Below are 12,883 nucleotides of genomic sequence, written 5' to 3'. Positions count from 1 at the left end.
TCAATTTTTGGCGCCGTTGCCAGGGAGTTGCAATAGAGTGCTAATTTTATTAATTAGAATTTATTTATTTGCATTTTATTTAATTTTGCTACTATGAGCTGCATGTTTCTTCCGTCAAATGACACGTTCACTTCCTGATCCGCGCTTGCTAATATTCAATCCTGAAATTGAAAGAACAATTTCATGAATAAGGCGAGAACAGCGTAGGTTAGCCCGCTCTGAGGGTGGATCTGAAAGTGAATCTGAGGAAGAAACCAGCCCCCGTTCTACTGATTCGGTTGTTTTACGTGCAGAAAACATAGCAGCTAGAAGAGTTACCATTCAGGAGGAAGGAGCTCCTTATTTTACAATGCAACCGTTTCAAGCGCATCATCCAGCGGTAGCTACGGATTTTGAAATAAAGACCGCACTGTTAAATTTTATGCCTAAGTTTCATGGCCTACCTGCTCAAGAGCCTATCAAGCACTTGAGAGATTTCCAAGCAGCCTGTTCTACTGTCAGGCGTGATGGCACTGATGAAAATTCAAATCTGCTGAAAGATTTTCCGTTCTCTCTTGAGGGAAAAGCTAGAGAGTGGTACTACACTCAAACCCTAGCAAATGTATCCAACTGGGATACACTCAGAAAGGAGTTTCTGGAGAAATTCTTTCCATCTGAAGTTACTGATAAACTGAGGAAGGATATCTCTACAATTGTTCAGGATGACAATGAGACTCTCTTTGAATACTGGGAGCGCTTCAATAATCTTCTGGAAGCATGCCCCCACCACATGATTGACAAGATCGTGCTACTCAGCTATATCACACAAGGTATGAGGCCCCAAGATAAGACCACATTGGAAAGTGCCAGTAATGGGTCTATGAAGAAGTACAAGACCACTGATGAAGCTTGGCAATTGATCAGTGATTTAGCTGAATCTACTCGGAACCACAGACAAAAGCAAGGCCGTTCAAAAGCCATTACAGAAGTATCTTCTGACAGAGAGACTGCTGCTCTAACTCAAAGCATCTGTGAGATGACCAACCTGCTGAAGCAAATGCAGTTAAATCAACAAGCTCAGCAAACTCAACCGCAGCAAAACCAACAACTAGTCCCACAAAGAATTTGCGGAATTTGTGCTGATTACAGCCATTACACTGATGAATGCCCGCAGCTCCAACAAGAAGACAACATGGTGGCATCCACTCACAACTTCTATGACCGCCCCAACCAAGGGTACAATCAAAGTGGAAATAATAACCATGGATGGCAGGACAATTCAAACCAGAATTGGAGGGACAACAATAACAGGGGAGGCAGAGATAATCAGGGAAATCAGAGGTGGAATAATAACAACAACAGGTAGCAAAATCAACCTTACCGAGCACTTCACCTGAGGCAAAACCAAGGACCACCGAACAATTAGCAGCAAACCTCTCAATTTACTCATTCTTCTGTATCTTCTAATGAAGATTTATTACAAGCTTTTGAGAAAAGACAACTGGCCATGGAAAGTACCATCGTGAACACTATTAACGCCAGTCTGAATGGTCTCACCTCTACTCTGTAAGCTTTTATGACACAGCTTGGTTCAACACAAAATTCCAGCAACCAACCTTCAAGCACCACTGGAATCCCCTCTCAACCGTTACCCAATCCAAAGGGAGGCATTAATGCCATCACCCTGAGGTCCAGAACCACACTGCAGGAGAGGAATCAGGAGGAACCAAGCTCACCAGAATACGCCTCAGCTGAAGAGGTGGTAGAAATCGAAGATGTTGAAGAGGAAGAGGATATACAGGATATAGCTGAAGAAGAGATAGCTCAACCACAGGAAGAAGCACCAAAAGGCACAGGCACCACGGAACCCACTGTTCCCATTCCATTTCCAAAACTTGCAAGGAAGCCCAGGAAGCAGCTGGAACCTGATCCTAAAATGGTAGAAATATTCAAAAAGGTTGAGGTAACTGTTCCCCTTTTTTATGTTATTCAGCAAGTACCTAAATATGCAAAGTTTCTAAAAGACTTATGTATCCATAAAGACAAAATTAATGAATTAGAAACTATTCCTTTAGGTAGTTCTATATCTGCTTTAATGGGAGGATTACCTGAAAAATGTAGTGATCCAGGTCCTTGCATAGTTAGTTGTACTATTGGTAGTGTAGTAATTTATGATTGCATATGTGATTTAGGAGCATGTGTCAGTATAATGCCTTTGTCTATATATGATGTTTTAAGGCTCCCTCCCATAAAAAGGTCGGCAGCTCATTTTGTGTTAGCAGATAAAAGCATTATTACAGTGGCTGGAGTTGCTGAAGATGTTTTGGTGAACATTAAAGGGCTCACATTTCCCACTGATTTTTATATCTTGGAGATGCCCCATAATGATTCAGATAAGCCATCATCAATCCTACTTGGAAGACCATTCCTGAAGACATCCAAATTCAAATTGGATGCTTTTTCAGGAACATACTCCTTTGAAATAGATGGCCGCATAGTGATCTTCAATCTGAATGGAGTCATTAACAACCCCCCAGAAGATCGTTCTATCTTCCAGTGTGATGTCATAGACGAAAGTGTGGCTGAAGTTCAAAAAGAAGAGTTTGAAGAGAGGCACACTGGACAAGGTCCAAGTGTGGGGACCCTCTTAACTGATAGTGAGGGCACTTCGCCATCTTCATGAGCCCTAGATAATCCAGAGCCTGCCCATGATCAAAAGTTAGAATTGAAACCTCTCCCTCCACATCTCAAATATGCTTATCTTGAGGATGAGTAGAAGCTTCCGGTTATTATTGCAAGGGAACTGACTTCTCAACAAGAAGAGCAGTTACTTGATGTACTGAGGAAGCATAAGAAGGCAATTGGATGGAGTTTGGCAGACATAGTTGGAATCAACCCTCAACTATGTGAGCACAGAATATTTTTAGAAGAGGGAGCAAGACCTGACCGTCAACCACAAAGAAGATTGAATCCCACCATCTTGGAAGTTGTCAAAAAGGAAGTGACCAGACTATTGGAAGTAGGTATCATATATCCCATTTCAAACAGTGAATGGGTAAGCCCAGTACAAGTGGTGCCCAAGAAGTCCGGAGTCACTACAGTGAAGAATGAGCATGGAGAGCTCATAGCAACTAGAGTTCAGAATGCTTGGAGAGTCTGCATTGATTACAGGCGTCTCAACCAAGCTACCCGTAAGGATCACTACCCACTTCCATTCATTGATCAAATGCTGGATCGCCTGTCAGGTAAATCACATTATTGCTTTTTAGATGGTTACACAGGTTATTTCCAGATTCATATAGCTCCTGAGGATCAGGAAAAGACTACTTTTACATGTCCTTTTGGGACTTATGCTTATAAGAGAATGCCCTTTGGCTTGTGCAATGCACCAGCCACCTTCCAAAGGTGCATGATGAGTCTTTTCTCTGATCTTATTGAGGACTGTATGGAAGTTTTTATGGATGATTTTAGCGTTTATGGTGATTTTTTAACCTATGCTTAGATGGGTTATCTAGAGTATTAGATAGATGTGTTAATACAAACCTTGTATTGAATTTTGAAAAATGCCACTTTATGGTAAAACAAGGGATTGTATTAGGACATGTGGTAATAATGGCATTTCTGTAGACCCAGCAAAGGTGAATGTTATTTCTAGTTTACCTTACCCCTCTTCTGTGAGGGAAGTCCGTTCGTTCCTTGGCCATGCAGGTTTCTACAGGAGATTTATTAAGGACCTTAGTAAGGTGGCACTTCCCTTATCCAGATTACTGCAGAAGGATATTGAGTTCGAGTTCAGTGAGGATTGTAAACAAGCGTTTGATAAGCTGAAGACTGCTCTAACGCAAGCCCCAATTGTGAGAGGACCAGACTGGAACCAACCGTTTGAAATCATGTGCGATGCTTCCAACCATGCAGTAGGAGCAGCACTGGCTCAGCATGAAGGTAAGGATCCTTTTGTTATTGCCTATGCGTCTAAGACTTTAGACACTGCCCAGTCCAATTATACTACTACTGAGAAAGAGCTACTTGCTATTGTTTTTGCTCTGGATAAATTCCGAGCCTATTTACTTGGTACCAAAGTAGTAGTGTATTCGGACCATGCAGCTCTAAAGTATCTATTAGCTAAAAAGGAGTCCAAACCAAGACTTATACGTTGGATACTGCTGCTACAAGAATTTAATTTAGAAATAAAGGATAGAAGTGGTAATCAGAATTTAGTAGCAGACCACTTGAGTCGCCTTGAACATATTAAGGATGATTCTACTCCTATAGATGATAATTTTCCTTTTGACAACCTGCAAGCAGTATCTGAGGTAACCCCTTGGTATGCACCTGTTGCTAATTATTTAGTTAGCCGCACATTTCCTCCACATTTTTCTAAACATCAAAGAGACAAGCTGAAAAGCGAGTCTAAATATTATACATGGGATGACCCATATTTATGGAGATGTGGTGCTGACCAGATAATTAGACGTTGTGTGCCTCAATCAGAATTCCAGTCCATTTTAGAGGCCTGTCACTCATCTGAAAGTGGAGGACATTTTGGCCCTCAAAGAACAGCTAGAAAGATCTTAGACTGCGGATTCTGGTGGCCTACTCTTTTTAGAGATGCTGCTGAGTTTTGTAAATCTTGTCACCTATGCCAGAAATTTGGTAACATATCCAAGAGGGATGAGATGCCTCAACAATATATGCTTTTCTGTGAAATTTTTTATGTTTGGGGCATTGACTTCATGGGTCCATTTCCAAATTCTAGTGGATATTTTTATATATTGTTAGCTGTGGATTATGTTTCCAAATGGGCGGAAGCAATTCCTACCCGCACTGATGATGCTAACACTGTTGTTTCCTTTGTGAGAAACCATATTATATGCCGCTTTGGATCACCACGAGCAATCGTGAGCGATCAAGGCACCCATTTTTGTAATAGGAGACTAACAGGATTAATGAAGAAGCATGGGATAATCCATAAAGTTGCAACAGCTTACCATCCCCAAACTAATGGGCAAGCCGAGGTGTCGAACAGAGAAATTAAGCGTATCTTGCAAAAGATAGTGAAGCCTCATAGAAAAGACTGGAGCACCAGGCTACAAGATGCACTGTGGGCATACAGAACAGCATACAAGACACCCATTGGGATGAGTCCCTTCCGCTTGGTTTATGGAAAAGCTTGTCATCTCCCATTTGAAATAGAACACAGAGCCTTCTTGGCAGTTAAGGAGTGCAACATGGAAATTGAGAATGCTGGAGCTGAAAGAAAGTTGCAACTGCAGGAACTGGAGAACCTTCACCTGGAAGCTTATGAGAACTCCAGAATATACAAGGAAAAGATGAAAGTTGTGCATGATCAAAACATCAAGAAGAGAGAGTTCCAACCTGGAGATTTTGTCCTCCTTTACAAATCTCGACTAAGGCTCATGCCCGGTAAGTTGAGATCAAAATGGAAAGGTCCATACAGAGTAGAGAAGGCTGAACCGTACAGAGTTTATCACCTAAGCCATCCTCCAAGCTCTGAACTTATTAAGGTTAATGGACAACGCCTGAAGCTATACCATGGTGAGAAGGTGCAGAAAAATAAGGAGCTTGAGATCTTTCGCTTGGAAGACCCCCACATCGCAGCAGATTGAGCTATTGGAGCGTCCAACTTACGGATGTAAAAGCAAAGTGCTTGGTGGGAGACAACCCACCGCGGTATGATCGTTCTTTTCTTCACTTTTAGTTTTTCTTCTTTAATAACTCTTCTCTTTATTAGTGCTTTCGTGCTCTTTCAATTACATGTCTTTATCTTTCCTTAAAAAAAAAAATTTCGCCGCGCGACGCGATCGCACCAGCGACGCGTCCGCGTGGTAGGGGGAGTAAAGAAAAATAAAAATGAACAGAAAGTTACGCAGGAGCAGCGCTGGAGTCGTGCCAATGGCACAAATTACCCCACGCGACTGCGTCGCATGGAAATCATGGCCTCCCATGCGACCGCGTGCCCCACGCGGCCGCGTGCCCTGAGTTTTCGACGTAAAAGGGTGCACAGTCACATTCCGTGCGAGAGTGATGCTGGATTGGTGCTGGAAGCACAATCCTTGTCACGCGACCGCATCGCTGACGCGGCCGCGTCACCCATTTTATAACGCACACTCATGCGATCGCGTGACCCACGCGATCGCGTCACCCAATTTTGGCAATTAAAATGAATCGAACAGAGAGTTGTGCTGGAGCGAGGCTGCACTCGCGCCAGCAGCGCAACATAGATCACGCGACCGCGTGACCGACGCGATCGCGTCACCTTACCTGAAGCGCAACCACGCGAACGCGTGCCTTCTGCGGCCTGTTGCATGCGCCGCACAGCTCAACCTCAGTTGCCAAGTTATCTTATCTTTCTTTCCTCCAAATCCTACTTTTTCTTTTCCCTCCTTCTTTCTTCTTTCCCCCTTCCCCTTTCTATCTCACATTTCACTCTCTATCTCTCTCATCATCATTACCAAGGTTTTACCTTCTTCTTCCTTCTTCTCTTTTCTATCATTCTTATTATATTATGTATATATATTATTATTTTCTTTTTCTTCTCTTTTTCTTTTCAAATTTTTATTTTTCTTCTTCTTCTTCTTTTCTTTTCTTTACATGGTGTTAGAAACCTTTTGAGTCATCATCCCTCATTATATGCTTGTGAATTATTGCAAATTATTTGACAATTATTTTTCTCCCATTTAAGGGATTGCTTGCATGTTCATCTTCATATTTTCTATACCCTATTCACCATGCATGCTATGTGTTTGTGAAAAAGTCCATGTGGCATTATGCACTTCTCTATGTTACTATACTATTCAATGCTTGCTTTTCACAACTTTCCCTTATTATTTTATTAATTGAATTCAATTGTCAATACAAACGTGATGGTTTGTTACAAAGTAATGCTTGGTCTATACTACTCATGCCCTTTGCCAGCATGCCAATAAACACCTTGCATTCACTTGTCTTTTTATGCACTAGCTATTTCCCATTGATGGCTTTTCATATGTACTCGAGAGCATGTGTTAATGTCATCTACATTTTACTGTGCATCATTCACCCTCTTTTCTGTTTCCTTCCTTGCTGTATCTCTCTTTAAATTTAATTTTCTTTCTCTTCCCTTCTTTCAGGATGGCCACCAAGAAAGGAAAGGAGAAAGCAACTTCCAGACCACCAGTAAGAAGAGGAACTAAAAGAGCATTAGTGGCAGAGCCTTCTTCAACCGCAGTCAAGCCCTCAACAAAAAGAGTTAAGAGGATAATAAAGGTTGATGAAAAGGAGAAAGCCTTTCCAGCGAAGGACGCTGCACGATTTCCCAATCGCTACTGTGAGCAGATGTTCCCTATCCTAGCAGAAAGGAACTATAACAATGAACACCTTCTTATCCTCCCATCCAATATTGCCTCCTTTGTTGAGCCGCAAATTGAACGAAGACAATGGGGTTTCTTACGGAGACAGCCGAGGCAGGTCAATCTCTCTTGGGTAGTTGAGTTCTACTCCAACTTCTACATGCCGACCCTGCAGTCTGTTTATGTCCGGCAGAAGCAAGTCTCCATCACAGAAGAGGCCATTCAGCAAGCTCTAAGTCTTCCCCCTATTCCAGCAGGAATGGACGCTTTTCAAGAAGCCGCCCTTTAGCGCCAGAGATACCAATTCGACTGGGACTCCGTTCTCGGAGTCATTGCATTACCTGGCAACTGTTGGATCTACGGATACCACCGTACCCGCCCTAAGGGAATCTTGGCTTCAGCACTTACCTTGGAGGCTCGCGTATGGGCACAGATCATGTCCCATTACGTCTTTCTGAGCACTTATGAGTCCTCTTTCACTGCAGACATGGCTGTTTTACTATGGTGCATCCTTATAGACCAACTTTTGAATCTCTCAAGACACATCCGGAATGCTATGGAGCATGTACAAATCGTGGGCAACCTACCTTTTCCCGCCCTGGTCTCAGATCTTGTCTCAGTAGCCGGAGTCTCCTACAGAGCTGGGGACACCAAAGTCATGCTTCCACGGGATGATCAATATGTCCCTAACGGGAAATACCTCAGACTTTCAGCAGCCACTACAAGCCAGCCTACTGAGCCAGTTGAAGATATTCCTTCTTCAACACCACAAGCATCTACAACTGAGAAATTACTCCAGCAGATACTTGAAAAATTGGATCGGCATGAACTGAAAGCTAAGATGAGAGAGCGCCGTAACGAGCGCCGATTCAAACACCTCAAGGAGCTACTCAAGGGACGCTTCAGAGACTCAGATACCCCGGATTTCACTTCCTTTACTAGCACAGGGAGCCATGACGGTCCCGATGATGGAGATACTACTACCAGCCCACCCCTATTTCTGACAGATGGCACCGAGGACGGTGCAAAGCCTTAAGTGTGGGGAGGTCGGTCAGTACCTGACTTCCGGAGGTAAATTCTCTTCTCTGGCACCAATAATTAGGACATTTTAGTTAGATTTTTCTTTCCTTTATAGAATAGAATAAATTGCATAGGTTAGGATAGTTGCATGCATGTTCTACTTGATTGAAAAGACAATAAGTTTCTTTTAAAATCTATCTTTGGAATAAAATTTCACTAATTTTTCAAAAATTCTTATGATAAATTTGCTTGAGTTGTATTTGGAACATGATATTTGAATTAAAGAACACGCAACCTGTGGAAGATTTGAGCCTTTATGAATGGTTACATTATTTAACCATAATTATTTCATTCTTGTGTGTTTACTTCTCTATGATTGTAATCTATATTTTGTTTTATCTTATATGTCCAATAGTTATTACATTTGCATGCTTGCACATGATTGAGGTCATTATTTGTTTAAACTCACTCATCCAAATTAAGCCTACCCTTTTCAATTACCTTTGTTAACCACTTTGAGCCTTTAATTCCCTGTTCGATATCTTACCACATTACTAACCTTAAGCCGAAAAACAATTGTATATCCCAAATTGAATCTTTGGTTAGCTTAAGATAGAATTGTGTGTGCTAGTTAAGTATGGGAAATTGTGGGAACAAAAGTTGTTAAGGGGATGTGTCATGAAAATTTAAAGGGAATTTGGATACCTATTCATGTGAAACTATAAGAATCAAAAATCTATGTGCATTGATAAGCTTTATTTATTTCAATTCAAAAAAAAAAAGATGATAAACAAATAAATAATGGGACAAAATTACCCCAATGTTAAATTCAGAATTCAAAGATCAATGCACATATGATAGAATTAAAATACAAAGTTGAAACATGAGTATGGGTTGAAAAAGGGAACTACGGGTAGCTAGGCATGAATTTAAAGGTATATAGAATATATGTATATTAGGAGAGAGCTTAGGTTAATTAAAGATTCAATTTATAAAGCTCACTTGGCCATATATATACCCTTACCTGCACCTTGGCCCCATTACAACCCTGAAAAGACCTCATGATGTTTGCATTGGTATATTAACTGTTGTTGATTGGTTAGGAGAAAAACAAAAGTTAGAAAACATGACTAGAGAAGAATAGAGTGATTACCTTATACACTAGAGATTAGAGCGTACATACATTATCAGTAAGGGTTCAATGCTTGAATCTTCATGTTTCCTGCCTTCATAAGCTATCTTCTTGCACTTTTATCCATTTTACTGTATAATGATAGAATTGGTGGAATTTGATTTGTAACTGTTTTGAAGAGCTTATTTACTTTTGATCAAGTGGACAAGAATCATGTAGTTGCATTTATTTATATGTATAGAGGTTTGCATTGCATTTCATGAGTTTCTACATGTTCATACTTATTTCCTTATCTCCTTCAATTTAGCATGAGGACATGCTAATGTTTAAGTGTGGGGAGGTTGATAAACCACTATTTTATGGTTTATATTGTGTTTAATTGTGTGGTTTTATCATGATCCTTACCCACTTATTCATTAAATTAGCATGCATTTAGATTTCCTTCCTGAATTTATTACATGTTTGAAAACTACTTCCTAGAGACTTTAATTATTTATTTTTAATTCTCCTTTATTCCATTCGATACCGTGATCTGTGTGTTAAGTGTTTCAGACTTTATAGGGCATGAACGAGTTGGAGATTGGAAAGGAAGCTAGCAAAAAATGGAAGGAACACAAGAATTTGAGGAGATAACCAGCGAGAAGTGACGCGGTCGCATGGCTCACGAGACTGCGCGAAGGAGGGCAAATCACAGTGACGCGGCCGCATGGCTTGCGCGGCCGCACAGATTGGAAAGCCCAAGCGACGCGGTAGCGTGGACGACGCGAATGCGTGGCGAGGAAAAACGCGAATGACGCGTCCGCATGGATGACGCGATCGCGTGACATATGCGATCTGCATAATCTGTAGAATTCGTTGGGGGCGATTTTAGACCCCATTTCGGCCCAGTTTTCGGCCCGGAACAGCAGACTAGAGTCAGAGAACATGCAGAAACAAAAGACATTCATTCAGCAAGTTTTAGATCTAGTTTTCACTCTCTTAGGTTTTCCTCTTTAGGTTTTGAGGATTTTAAAATTTCAATTGGTCTTAGCATTGGAACATTGAGAAGAGTTATTTCCTCATCAAGACTTCATCATTCTAGTTTGTTTTCTTAACTTGGTTTTATTCTTCCATGTTCTTTGTTTTGTTCAATTTTGTCATTCAGATACTTTTATGATTATTTAATGCAAGGATTATTTCTTTTTAATTCAATTTCAATTCCAATAATCATGTCTTCTTTTAATTCCCTTTCATGTGCTATGGATTCTTTATTTACAATGTGTGAGTAGTTTCCTTACTTGATGGGGAGTTGATTAAAAGGAACTCTTGAGTTTGAAGGAATGAAAGAAAATTTGTAATTGGGTTAAATGTTGGATTGCTATCCTGTCACCGACGCCAATCCCTTTGAACTAAGTGGGTTGGAATTTGTGAACAGATCTGGCATTCCAACTTGTTTGACTTTCCCTTACCTAGTAAAGGATAACCAAACAAAATAACCATTAATTATAAATTAATCTTAAAAATCACTCCATCAATGATAGAGATTCTAACCAATCAATTCCCAGTCAAGGCTTTTATTTATATTATTTAAAATCCCTCAATTTAAATTCCAATTTACTTAGCTCAACTTCTTGAAACATCTGATTAATAAAACAGCACACTTTTCTGCAACTCATTGGGAGATGACCTGGGACTTAAAACTCCCAGTAATTTTAATTTAAACTCTCTGTGACATATTTCTAAATTGATAGGCAGATTTTCGGTGAGTTAAGAACTATACTTGTAACGTAACCATTTTAATAATTTTTAATTCACCAGCTTATGCGTCCCATCACACCTTCTATTTAAGATTGGGATTACGCGTGCCAAGTCCGTCTTACTATTTTTTGAGATATTTTATGATGCTACTTTTTGTATTTTTGGATCCTCTTATGTCATCTATAATTTGTACATGAAAGAAGTGTTTGTTCTTGAAAGGAGGATTTAACAATATCTTAATGATGATGATTTGAGCATAAGTCTTATGGCAAGTAAGATGAAAGCAAAATAAAATAAGTATTGGAAAAATCCAAAAACTATTAACATGTTGTTAATTACTATAGTTCTAGATTCTTTTCATAAATTGGATTATGTTAAGTGGTGTCTAGTTAATTCTTTTAGTGCAGAAGTGAGTGGTGAATTGAAGATAAAATTATCTTCTTGTTTTCATTTTCACTTTATAATTTATATCAAGGTGTAGCTGAAGAAAATCAAGATGATACCCTCTTCCAACCGAGTGCAAGTGATAAAACCAAAGACATTTATGATATGGGGTTGTATCACCGATCAACCGATCACAAATTCAATCTTAAATCTAAGATTGATCATTATTTGAATGAAGATTGTGAGCTAAATGATAAGCCTTTGAATATTTTAGGGTGGTGGAAGGCTAACTCAAATCGATTTTCTGTCCTGGCAAATATGCATATGGCACGGAACATATTGGCTATACTAGTTTCAATAGTAGCTTCCGAGTCTGTTTTTAATATGGGGAAAGAATCATTGGTCAATATCGTAGTTCATTGACTCTCAAAATGGTAGAAGTCCTTGTATGCACCGAAGATTGTCTTAATGAAGACTTTTTCTCTTCTCTTGCACCTGAGAATTTCGAAGAGCTTGAAAAGGTCGAATAAGGTAAATTGAGTATTAAATGTCTCTTAAATATATCATATGATAATTTATTGATTCCAAATATCTATTTTATAGTTTTTTTTCTGTTAGTTAGCTTGATATATATAGTGCTGATAAAACACAATTTTCTGGTTTATTTTGTATTATATTTGGTGGATTTTATTAACTTTTCTCCTATTTATTCAATAGAATATGATGGTTTCATGAATTTTTTCTAATTGTGCTTAATGGTTAAAAACATGCTTTTTAGGCCTTTAATTAGTTAAATTTAATTTACTTTGATTCCACTCGATGCCTTGATATGTTTGTTAGTGATTTCAGGGTCAAGAGGCAAGGAATGGATCAAAGGAGTGAAGAGAAAAGCATGGAAGACGGAAAATTCATGGAAATGAGGATTTGGAACATTCAAGGCGACACGTACGCGTGCGTGCGAAGAAGAAATTTGTCAAGACAACGCGTACACGTGACAAGCGTCTCGTGACCTCATTAAAGTCAACACACTGGGGGCGATTTCTGGACTGGCTGAAGCCCAAATTCACTCATTTCTGAAGCTATTAGATGCAAAATTCATGACGGAACAAGGGGAGAGCAATCAGGGACTAGCTTAGCATCATGTTTTAGGTTATATTCTAGAGAGAGAAGCTCTCTCTTCTCTCTAGAAATTAGGGTAGATTATCTTAATTTCTCTATAGTTCTCTCTTTAATTCCTCTTTCAGTGTAGTTTCATTTATGTTTTCATGCTTTATTGTCTTGG

General features: G+C 39.7%; 1 non-coding gene across 1 annotated transcript; it reads right to left on the bottom strand.

Moving 5' to 3' along the window:
• Positions 1-667: 667 nt before the first annotated feature.
• LOC148553881 (small nucleolar RNA R71) lies at positions 668-775 on the bottom strand. The gene has a single exon (XR_015893538.1). It is a non-coding gene; the product is annotated as a small nucleolar RNA R71 (small nucleolar RNA).
• Positions 776-12,883: the final 12,108 nt, after the last annotated feature.

The sequence above is a fragment of the Arachis ipaensis genome, chromosome B7 (assembly GCF_059453495.1).
Source record: "Arachis ipaensis isolate K30076 ecotype BB chromosome B7, ASM5945349v1, whole genome shotgun sequence".
Lineage (NCBI taxonomy): Eukaryota > Viridiplantae > Streptophyta > Magnoliopsida > Fabales > Fabaceae > Arachis > Arachis ipaensis.
This window is presented reverse-complemented; position numbering and strand designations above follow the sequence as displayed.